Below are 11,959 nucleotides of genomic sequence, written 5' to 3' on the forward strand. Positions count from 1 at the left end.
TCCTACCCCCAGCTGCTTCCTGATTCAAGTGGGTCGGAAACAGCGTCGCCTTCAGTTACCGAACAGTTTGAAGAGAGTTCGTTGAATAGTTCCATAAAATAATCCAAAGAGCGTTCCATAAAATAGTTCAAAGAGAGTTTGTAAAATACTTCAAAAAGAGTTCCCGTGGAAGTTGGGCAGATCCTGCCATCTGTCCGCTTTGTAGTCCCAGTGAAGTTTTATGAGCATTCTTCTTGGAAGGTTTCAGCCTTTTGTCTTCTTGTCAGGAACACAATCTAATACAAAGTATTTTGTGATCATTTAGAAACAATTATTCTAACAAGGGGAGTTTCACAAAGCAGCTGTTGTGAACTTATTTGTCTTTTTTATTGATGACTTTACAAGTCTCGTCTGAGCTTAGTGATTTGATCAAATTGATGTGATCAGCGACTCAGCAAAGTCCATGAGAACTGGTTCAATGGGTCTCAGGGCGTTCAGTCACTCGCAAGTGGACTGCTTGGTTTGTCTTGGAAGACGTTTTGCCGCTCAACCGAGTAGGTTTCATCTGTTCATGCAGATCTAGCCTAAGATTTTGTTGGACTAGATCTGACTAATTTAAGTCTACTTGCACGAACTGATGAAGCCTACTAAATAGAGGGCAGGAGCCTAATAGTCTCTGCAAAAGTATGTATTTGACACCAGCGTTACTACTGGCTACAATAACAAATACATTTTTAGTTGAGGGAAATTCTTCACATTTTAATTTATCATTGACAAACGCTTGCTTTTTTCCTTTAATAGCTCGTAATAATCATACTTGCCAACCCTCCCGGATTTTCCGGGAGACTCCAGAAATTCAGCGCCTCTTCCGAAAACCTCCCGGGACAAATTTTCTCCCAAAATTCAGGAGGAGCTGGAGGCCACGCCCCTTCCAGCTTCATGCGGACCTGAGTGAGGTCAGCCTGTTTTCACGTCAGCTTTCCCACAATATAAACAGCGTGTCTGCCCAATGACGTTATAACTGTAGAATGATCGAGGGCGAGTTCTTGGTTTCTTATGTGGGTTTATTGTTAGGCAGTTTCATTAACGTCCTCCCAGCGCGGTAACAACACACAACAACAGCAGTCGCGTTTTCGTCTACCGTAAAGCAGTTCGTCTGCCGTAAACAGCAATGTTGTGAGACTCTTAAACAGGACAATAATGCCATCTACCGTACATGCATATGGTTAGAAAAATGGTGACAGAGAATAGAATAAGGATGGACAATTCAACCCGTAACTCAATAATGAGTAGATGAGTGTTATGTGTGTGTATATGTGTACATAAATGAACACTGAAATTCAAGTATTTATTTTCTTTATATATATATATATATATATATATATATATATCCATCAATTTTCTACCGCTTATTCCCTTCGGGGTCGCGGGGTGCGCTGGTGCCTATCTCAGCTACAATCGGGCGGGAGGCGGGGTTACATCCTGGACAAGTCGCCACCTCATCACAGGGCCAACACAGATAGACAGACAACATTCACACTCACATTCACACACTAGGGACCATTTAGTGTTGCCAATCAACCTATCCCCAGGTGCATGTCTTTGGAGGTGGGAGGGGCCTATCCCCAGGTGCATGTCTTTGGAGGTGGGAGGGGCCTATCCCCAGGTGCATGTCTCTGGAGGTGGGAGGGGCCTATCCACAGTTGCATGTCTTTGGATGTGGGAGGGGCCTATCCCCAGGGGGATGTCTCTGGAGGTGGGAGGGGTCTATCCCCAGGTGCATGTCTTTGGAGGTGGGAGGGGCCTATCCCCAGGTGCATGTCTCTGGAGGTGGGAGGGGCCTATCCCCAGGTGCATGTCTTTGGAGGTGGGAGGGGCCTATCCCCAGGGGGATGTCTTTGGAGGTGGGAGGGGCCTATCCCCAGGTGCATCTCTTTGGGAGGTGGGAGGGGCCTATCCCCAGGGGGATGTCTTTGGAGGTGGGAGGGGCCTATCCCCAGGTGCATGTCTTTGGAGGTGGGAGGGGCCTATCCCCAGGTGCATGTCTTTGGGAGGTGGGAGGGGCCTATCCCCAGGTGCATGTCTTTGGGAGGTGGAAGGGGCCTATCCCCAGGTGGATGTCTTTGGAAGTGGGAGGAAGCCGGAGTTTCTGGAGGGAACCCACGCAGTCACGGGGAGAACATGCAAACTCCACACAGAAAAATCCCGAGCCCGGGATTGAACTCCGGACTACTCAAGACCTTCGTATTGTGAAGTGAAGTGAAGTGAATTATATTTTATATAGCGCTTTTTCTCTAGTGACTCAAAGCGCTTTACATAGTGAAACCCAATATCTAAGTTACATTTAAACCAGTGTGGGTGGCACTGGGAGCAGGTGGGTAAAGTGTCTTGCCCAAGGACACAACGGCAGTGACTAGGATGGCGGAAGCGGGAATCGAACCTGCAACCCTCAAGTTGCTGGCACGGCCACTCTACCAACCGAGCTAAACCGAGGCACATGCACAAACCCCTGTTGACAACTTGCTCTTAGCTGGTCAAACACAGTAAGCAATCAAAGTTCAAAGTGAAATGCAGTAATTCAACTTGAACCCAGCAGTTCACACAAACAAATTAAGATAGTTCAGTAAGCAAATGAAGAAGCTTGCAGGTACGAGGTAAGCATATCAAAGTAAGCTTTTCGATGGTCATCAAATGAAGAAGCATATTCACCGACCATTGGTGCCTTCAATCAGTAAGTCGGTGGCCGTTTTACTTTGGCATTCTGGGAATTGTAGTTTCCAATGGTTTTGACCATGTAGTTGGCGCGTAGAAGATCCACTCATGGAAGTTACATACACAGCCTATCAAGCTTCTACGAGACTGAGACCAGCGCTGTAACATTTACCTGTGACCTTTGTAGAATCCTTCAGAAAGACCTGGCCTCTGGCTGTTCAGCTGAAGAATGCGGGTGAAGTCTAAAACTGCGGCAGGTAAAGAAGTTTTAACCAGCCAAAGACCATGATGGTGCCTCCTTCCACACTGTGGTCATCAAGTCCATTCTCTACTCCTCCATCATAGTCTGGTGTGTGGGAGCCACAGCAAAAGACAAATTCAGGCTCTGCAGAGAAGGTGATTGGCTGCATTCTACCGTCAATCCATGACCGACACACTTCCAATTGTGGCTAAACCCTCCCATCCTGCACATTGACTGTTTGAGACTCTACAAAAACCAGGATCAAAACCTTATGATACAAAACCAATTTCTTCCACTCTGTTGTCAGCTTAATCAATGTCCCTGGCCTGCCCCCCACCTTCCTAGGATATCGGTACTCAACGCCAGATATCGGTTTTTAAGATTCCAGATGAAATGGTGAGACCACCGGGTTCTCTGTGGATTGTTGTCGATTCTAGGAGGAAGAAGGAGAGGAAGCAAAAGCAGGGTCGCGGTTCTGGCATTAAGCTAAGGCTAAGGAAACAACCACACCCTTAGCCCTGCACTCTTCAGCATCTACATGCTGCCGCAGGGTGACGTCAAACGCAAATAAGGTGTTAGCTTTCACTGCTATCCTGATGACACCCAACTCTACATGCCCCTAAAGCTGACCAACATGCCGGATTGTAGTCAGCTGGAGGCGTGTCTTAATGAAATTAAACAATGGATGTCCGCTAATTTTTTGCAACTTAACGCCAAAAAAACGGAAATGCTGATTATCGGTCCTGCTAGACACCGACCTCTATTTAATAATACAACTTTAACATTTGACAACCAAATAATAAAACTAAATCTGGGTATTATCTTCGACCCAACTCTCTCCTTTGAGGCACACATTAAAAGCGTTACTAAAACGGCCTTCTTTCATCTCCGTAATATCGCTAAAATTCGCTCCATTCTGTCCACTAAAGACGCTGAGATCATTATCCATGCGTTTGTTACGTCTCGTCTCGACTACTGTAATGTATTATTTTCGGGTCTCCCCATGTCTAGCATTAAAAGATTACAGTTGGTACAAAATGCGGCTGCTAGACTTTTGACAAGAACAAGAAAGTTTGATCACATTACGCCTGTACTGTATATACCTTTATATACATATATACATACATATATACCTATACTGTATATACCTTTATATACATATATACATACATATATACCTATACTGTATATACCTTTATATACATATATACATACATATATACCTATACTGTATATACCTTTATATACATATATACATACATATATACCTATACTGGCTCACCTGCACTGGCTTCCTGTGCACTTAAGATGTGACTTTAAGGTTTTACTACTTACGTATAAAATACTACACGGTCTAGCTCCATCCTATATTGCCGATTGTATTGTACCATATGTCCCGGCAAGAAATCTGCGTTCAAAAAACTCCGGCTTATTAGTGATTCCTAGAGCCCCAAAAAAAGTCTGCGGGCTATAGAGCGTTTTCATTTCGGGCTCCAGTACTCTGGAATGCCCTCCCGGTAACAGTTCGAGATGCTACCTCAGTAGAAGCATTTAAGTCTCACCTTAAAACTCATATGTATACTCTATCCTTTAAATAGACCTCCTTTTTAGACCAGTTGATCTGCCGCTTTTCTTTTTTCTCCTATGTACCCCCCTCCCTTGTGGAGGGGGTCCGGTCCGATGACCATGGATGAAGTACTGGCTGTCCCGAGTCGAGACCCAGGATGGACCGCTCGCCTGTGTATCGGTTTGGGACATCTCTACGCTGCTGATCCGCCTCCGCTTGAGATGGTTTCCTTTGGACGGGACTCTCGCTGCTGTCTTGGATCCGCTTTGAACTGAACTCTCGCGGCTGTGTTGGAGCCACTATGGATTGAACTTTCACAGTATCATGTTAGACCCGCTCGACATCCATTGCTTTCGGTCCCCTAGAGGGGGGGGGGTTGCCCACATCTGAGGTCCTCTCCAAGGTTTCTCATAGTCAGCATTGTCACTGGCGTCCCACTGGATGTGAATTCTCCCTGCCCACTGGGTGTGAGTTTTCCTTGCCCTTTTGTGGGTTCTTCCGAGGATGTTGTAGTCGTAATGATTTGTGCAGTCCTTTGAGACATTTGTGATTTGGGGCTATATAAATAAACATTGATTGATTGATTGATTGAAGCCACTACTACCAAGCCTGAACCTCTCCAATGCCAGAACCCTGCTGCAGAAAACGGATGATTTGGAATTATAACTCGCTGGAGACCGTTTTGTACGTGACCGCTGTGTAAATGATCACGGAAACCTGGCTTCACCCGGACATCTACGATGTTGCGATGCAGCTAGCAGGTGGCACTCTGCTCCTTTGGGACAGGACTTAGGACGCCGGCAAGAGCAGAGGGCGACTCTGCATTTATGTACAAACCCTGTTTCCATATGTGTTGGGAAACTGTGTTAGATGTAAATATAAACAGAATACAATGATTTGCAAATCCTTTTCAACCCATATTCAGTTGAATATGCTACAAAGACAACATATTTGATGTTCAAACTCATAAACTTATTTTTTTTTGCAAATAATAGTTAAGTTAGAATTTCATGGCTGCAACACGTGCCAAAGTAGTTGGGAAAGGGCATGTTCACCACTGTGTTACATCACCTTTTCTTTTAACAACACTCAATAAACGTTTGGGAACTGAGGAAACTAATTGTTGAATCTTTGAAAGTAGAATTCTTTTCCATTCTTGTTTTATGTAGAGCTTCAGTCCTTCAACAGTCCGGGGTCTCCGCTGTCGTATTTTACGCTTCATAATGCGCCACACATTTTCCATGGGAGACAGGTCTGGACTGCAGGCGGGCCAGGAAAGTACCAGCACTCTTTTTTTTACGAAGCCACGCTGTTGTAACACTTGTCTTGCTGAAATAAGCAGGGGCGTCCATGATAACGTTGCTTGGATGACAACATATGTTGCTCCAAAACCTGTATGGACCTTTCAGCATTAATGGTGCCTTCACAGATGTGTAAGTTACCCATGCCTTGGGCACTAATGCACCCCCATACCATCACACATGCTGGCTTTTGAACTTTGCGCCTATAACAATCCGAATGGTTATTTTCCTCTTTGGGGCGGTTTAGCTCGGTTGGTAGAGTGGCCGTGCCAGCAACTTGAAGGTTGCAGGTTCGATTCCCGCTTCCGCCATCCTAGTCACTGCCGTTGTGTCGTTGGGCAAGACACTTTACCCACCTGCTCCCAGTGCCACCCACACTGGTTTGAATGTAACTTAGATATTGGGTTTCACTAAGTAAAGCGCTGTGAGTCACTAAAGAAAAAGCGCTATATAAATATAAAAAATAAATATAATTCACTTCACTGTTCTGGAGGACACCAATTTCTGTTTCCAAATATAATTTGAAATGTGGACTCGTCAGACCACAGAACACTTTTCCACTTTGCATCAGTCCATCTTAGGTGAGCTCGGGCCCAGAGAAGCCAGCGGCGTTCCTGGGTGTTGTTGATAAATGGGTTTGGCTTTGCATAGTAGAGTTTTAACTTGCACTTACAGATGTAGCGACCAACTGTAGTTACTGACAGTGGTTTTATGAAGTGTTCCTGAGCCCATGTGGTGATATCCTTTACACACTGATGTCGGTTTTTGATGCAGTACCGCCTGAGGGATCAAAAGTCTATATAATCATTGCTTACGTGCAGTGATTCCTCCAGATTCTCTGAACTTTTGGATGATTTTACGGACCGTAGATGGTAAAATCCCTAAATTCCTTGCAATAGCTCGTTGAGAAATGTTGTTCTAAAACTGTTTGACAATTTGCTTACAAAGAGGTGACCCTCGCCCCATCCTTGCATTTCATGGAAGCTGTTTTTATACCCAATCATGGCACCCACCTGTTCCCAATTAGCCTGCACACCTGTGGGATGTTCCAAATAAGTGTTTGATGAGCATTCCTCAACTTTATCAGTGTTTATTGCCACCTTTGCCAACTTCTTTGTCACATGTTGCTGGCATCAAATTCTAAAGTTAATGATTATTTGCACACAAAAAAAAAAGTTTATGAGTTTGAACATCAAATATGTTGTCTTTGTAGCATATTCAACTGAATATGGGTTGAAAAGGATTTGCAAATCATTGTATTCTGTTTATATTTACATCTAACACAATTTCCCAACTCATATGGAAACGGGGTTTGTACATTAAAGTTGGGGTCACTGTTCCCCAGATGTCAAGTACGTGTCTGTAAAATGTCATCCCTCTTTTCCTGCCAGGAGAGCTGACTGTTGTGATCATCACGGCTGTGTTTATTCCCCCCGACGCCAGTGTAAACACATCACTCTCTCGCCTGCTGAACATCGTACATGAAGAGCAGCGGGCCCACCCAAACGCTGTTCACATAAACGCAAGGGACTTTAATTTTACTCCCAAAGTTCCACCAGCGTGTGAAGAAAATATTTCGTATCATGTTTACAGCAACATTAGGCATGCATAGTGAGGCACACTCCTCTCCTGCCTCGGACAATCAGACGGCCTGCAACAAACTTTGTGTTTCGGGTTAAAAACTCAAGTGTCTGATCAATAGTGAGTCACACCTGTATGGAAACGTTTCCCGGGTGAGAATGAGACAATACAGTGTCTCACCATAAGTGGTGCTGTAAGCAAAGAAAAACTATAGAATCAATCAATCAATCAATGTTTACTTATATAGCCCTAAATCACTAGTGTCTCAAAGGGCTGCACAAACCACCACGACATCCTCGGTAGGCCCACATAAGGGCAAGGAAAACTCACACCCAGTGGGACATCGGTGACAATAATGACTATGAGAACATGATACTGTGATACTGATGATACTGATGACTATGAGAACATATGAGAACATGATACTGTGAAAGATCAATCCATAATGGATCCAACACAGTCGCGAGAGTCCAGTCCAAAGCGGATCCAACACAGCAGCGAGAGTCCCGTTCACAGCAGAGCCAGCAGGAAACCATCCCAAGCGGAGGCGGATCAGCAGCGCAGAGATGTCCCCAGCCGATACACAGGCGAGCAGTACATGGCCACTGGATCGGACCGGACTCCCTCCACAAAGGAGAGTGGGACATAGAAGAAAAAGAAAAGAAACGGCAGATCAACTGGTCTAAAAAGGGAGTCTATTTAAAGGCTAGAGTATACAAATGAGTTTTAAGGTGAGACTTAAATGCTTCTACTGAGGTAGCATCTCGAACTGTTACCGGGAGGGCATTCCAGAGTACTGGAGCCCGAAATGAAAAAGCTCTACAGCCCGCAGACTTTTTTTGGGCTTTGGGGATCACTAATAAGCCGGAGTCCTTTGAACGCAGATTTCTTGCCGGGACATATGGTACAATACAATCGGCAAGATAGGATGGAGCTAGACCGTGTAGTATTTTATACGTAAGTAGTAAAACCTTAAAGTCACATCTTAAGTGCACAGGAAGCCAGTGCAGGTGAGCCAGTACAGGCGTAATGTGATCAAACCTTCTTGTTCTTGTCAAAAGTCTAGCAGCCGCATTTTGTACCAACTGTAATCTTTTAATGCTAGACATGGGGAGACCCGAAAATAATATGTTACAGTAGTCGAGGCGAGACGTAACAAACGCATGGATAATGATCTCAGCGCCTTTAGTGGACAGAATGGAGCGAATTTTAGCGATATTGCGGAGATGAAAGAAGGCCGTTTTAGTAACGCTTTTAATGTGTGCCTCAAAGGAGAGAGTTGGGTCGAAGATAATACCCAGATTTTTTACCGTGTCGCCTTGTTTAATTGTTTGGTTGTCAAATGTTAGAGTTGTATTATTAAATAGAGTTCGGTGTCTAGCAGGACCGATAATCAGCATTTCCGTTTTTTTGGCGTTGAGTTGCAAAAAGTTAGCGGACATCCATTGTTTAATTTCATTAAGACACGCCTCCAGCTGACTACAATCCGGCATGTTGGTCAGCTTTAGGGGCATGTAGAGTTGGGTGTCATCAGCATAACAGTGAAAGCTAACACCGTATTTGCGTATGATGTCACCTAGCGGCAGCATGTAGATGCTGAAGAGTGCAGGGCCAAGGACCGAACCCTGGGGAACTCCACACGTTACCTTAACGTAGTCCGAGGTCACATTGTTATGGGAGACACACTGCATCCTATCAGTAAGATAAGAGTTAAACCAAGACAGGGCTAAGTCTGACATACCAATTCGTGTTTTGATACGTTCTAATAAAATATTATGATCGACAGTATCGAAAGCAGCGCTAAGATCGAGGAGCAGCAACATAGATGACGCATCAGAATCCATCGTTAGCAAGAGATCATTAGTCATTTTTGCGAGGGCTGTCTCCGTCGAGTGATTTGCCCTGAAACCGGATTGAAAGGTTTCACATAGATTGTTAGACGCTAAGTGTTCATTTAACTGCTCCGCAAAATTTTTTTCGAGGATTTTTGAAATAAAGGGAAGGTGAGACACCGGTCGGTAGTTTACCATGAGGTCAGGATCGAGGTTAGGTCTTTTAAGAAGAGGATGAATAACCGCTTTTTTGAATGCTAGGGGAACAGTGCCCGAGGAAAGTGATAAGTTTATAATATTTAGCACTGATGGACCTAATAATACAAAGAGCTCCTTGATCAGTTTCCCAGGAAGAGGGTCAAGTAAACCTGTTGTTTGTTTTATTCCATTTACACGTTGTAACAATTCCTCTAATGTTATTTCCTCAAAACGAGAGAAACTATTTTGGAGGGCAGTATCCGCCGTATATACAATCGTGTCAGTGTTAATAGAACCCCGTTGTAGCTGGGACGCATTGTCTTTAATCTCCTTTCTAATGACTTCAATTTTCTTACTAAAGAATTGCATAAAGTCATCAGCTGAGTGGGTGGAGCTACTGGAAGGAGTCCCTTGTTGGGTTAGCGATGCTACCGTACTAAACAAAAATTTAGGATCGTTTTTATTACGGTGGATGAGATTTGAGTAATAATTAGCTTTAGCTAAGGTAAGCATGCGTTTATAAGTTATTAAACCATCACTCCATGCTTGATGGTGCACCTCAAGTTTAGTCGTGCGCCATTTGCGTTCCAGCTTTCTGCATAATAATTTCTGAGCTCTAGTTTCTTCTGTAAACCACGGGGTGCGCTTTTTTGGAGCCTTTTTTAACTTTAGCGGTGCTATGTTATCAATGGTTTCGCGCAGGGCGTCGTTAAAAGTTGTTAGTGAGGTTATCAATAGAGCCCACATATTTTGGGAATGGTGCCATTACCGAGGGCAGTAGGAGAAGAAGAAACCAGGCATAAAGTTGTGTTCTCCGGTCACATCAAAACAAAAACAAGTTATGATGGCAGAAGCGGGCAAAGAAAGTCAATCAATCAATCGATGTTTACTTATATAGCCCTAAATCACTAGTGTCTCAAAGGGCTGCACAAACCACTACGACATCCTCGGTAGGCCCACATAAGGGCAAGGAAAACTCACACCCAGTGGGACGTCGGTGACAATAATGACTATGAGAACCTTGGAGAGGAGGAAAGCAATGGATGTCGAGCGGGTCTAACATGATACTGTGAAAGTTCAATCCATAATGGATCCAACACAGTCGCGAGAGTCCAGTCCAAAGCGGATCCGACACAGCAGCGAGAGTCCCGTTCACAGCGGAGCCAGCAGGAAACCATCCTAAGCGGAGGCGGATCAGCAGCGCAGAGATGTCCCCAGCCGATACACAGGCAAGCAGTACATGGCCACCGGATCGGACCGGACCCCCTCCACAAGGGAGAGTGGGACATAGAAGAAAAAGAAAAGAAACGGCAGATCAACTGGTCTAAAAAGGGAGTCTATTTAAAGGCTAGAGTATACAGATGAGTTTTAAGGTGAGACTTAAATGCTTCTACTGAGGTAGCATCTCGAACTTTTACCGGGAGGGCATTCCAGAGTACTGGAGCCCGAACGGAAAACGCTCTATAGCCCGCAGACTTTTTTTGGGCTTTGGGAATCACTAATAAGCTGGAGTCCTTTGAACACAGATTTCTTTGGACAGACGACAACGGGAAATGACTTCACATTTATTTACACAAGTGTAAAATATCCAGAGAATGTTGACTGGGAGTCCTGAGGAAGTTGTGCAGCCCTTTGAGACACTCCTGATTTAGGGCTATATAAAGGGTGTTTTTAGGTTCTACAAACCCTGTTTCCATATGAGTTGGGAAATTGTGTTAGATGTAAATATGAACGGAATTCAATTATTTGCAAATCCTTTTCAACCCATATTCAGTTGAATATGCTACAAAGACAACATATTTGATGTTCAAACTGATAAACATTTTTTTGTTGCAAATAATCATTAACTTTAGAATTTGATGCCAGCAACACGCGACAAAGAAGTTGGGAAAGGTGGCAATAAATACTGATAAAGATGAGAAATGCTCATCAAACACTTATTTGGAACATCTCACAGGTGTGCAGGCTAATTGGGAACAGGTGGGTGCCATGATTGGGTATAAAAACAGATTCCCAAAAAATCTTCACAAGAAAGGATGGGGCTTTAAGTCCACCCATCCATCCATTTTCTACCGCTTATTCCTTTGGGGGTCGCTGGTGCCTATCTCAGCTACAATCAGGCAGAAGGCGGGGTACACCCTGGACAAGTCGCCACCTCATCGCAGTGCTTTAAGTCCTCATAATTTAATTTATATCTCATGACACACTATCTGTATGGAATATGGCTTTTAATTTGTTGTGGCTCCAGACATATTTGTTTTTGTATTTTTGGTCCAATATGGCTCTTTCAACATTTTGCAGCTAGCATGTTAGAAAATGAAGGAACATTAAATAAAAGTATTCCTCTCCTACCTGTGAGCTATCAAACTAAATCCCAGCCTGGCCCAGAACTAAAAGTGGTCAATGGTTCATTGTTTCTTTGGCCGCCATTTTGAAGTGGCTGGCGGGTGACACATAGGCCACTTCATTGGCCATAACTCCTCCGCTCGGCGACTTAGGAGCGCCTCCTGGTGGTGGACAATAAAATGGTCATTGGCCATAGTGGATC

The sequence above is a fragment of the Nerophis ophidion genome, linkage group LG02, assembly GCF_033978795.1.
Source record: "Nerophis ophidion isolate RoL-2023_Sa linkage group LG02, RoL_Noph_v1.0, whole genome shotgun sequence".
NCBI classification, from domain to species: Eukaryota; Metazoa; Chordata; class Actinopteri; order Syngnathiformes; family Syngnathidae; genus Nerophis; species Nerophis ophidion.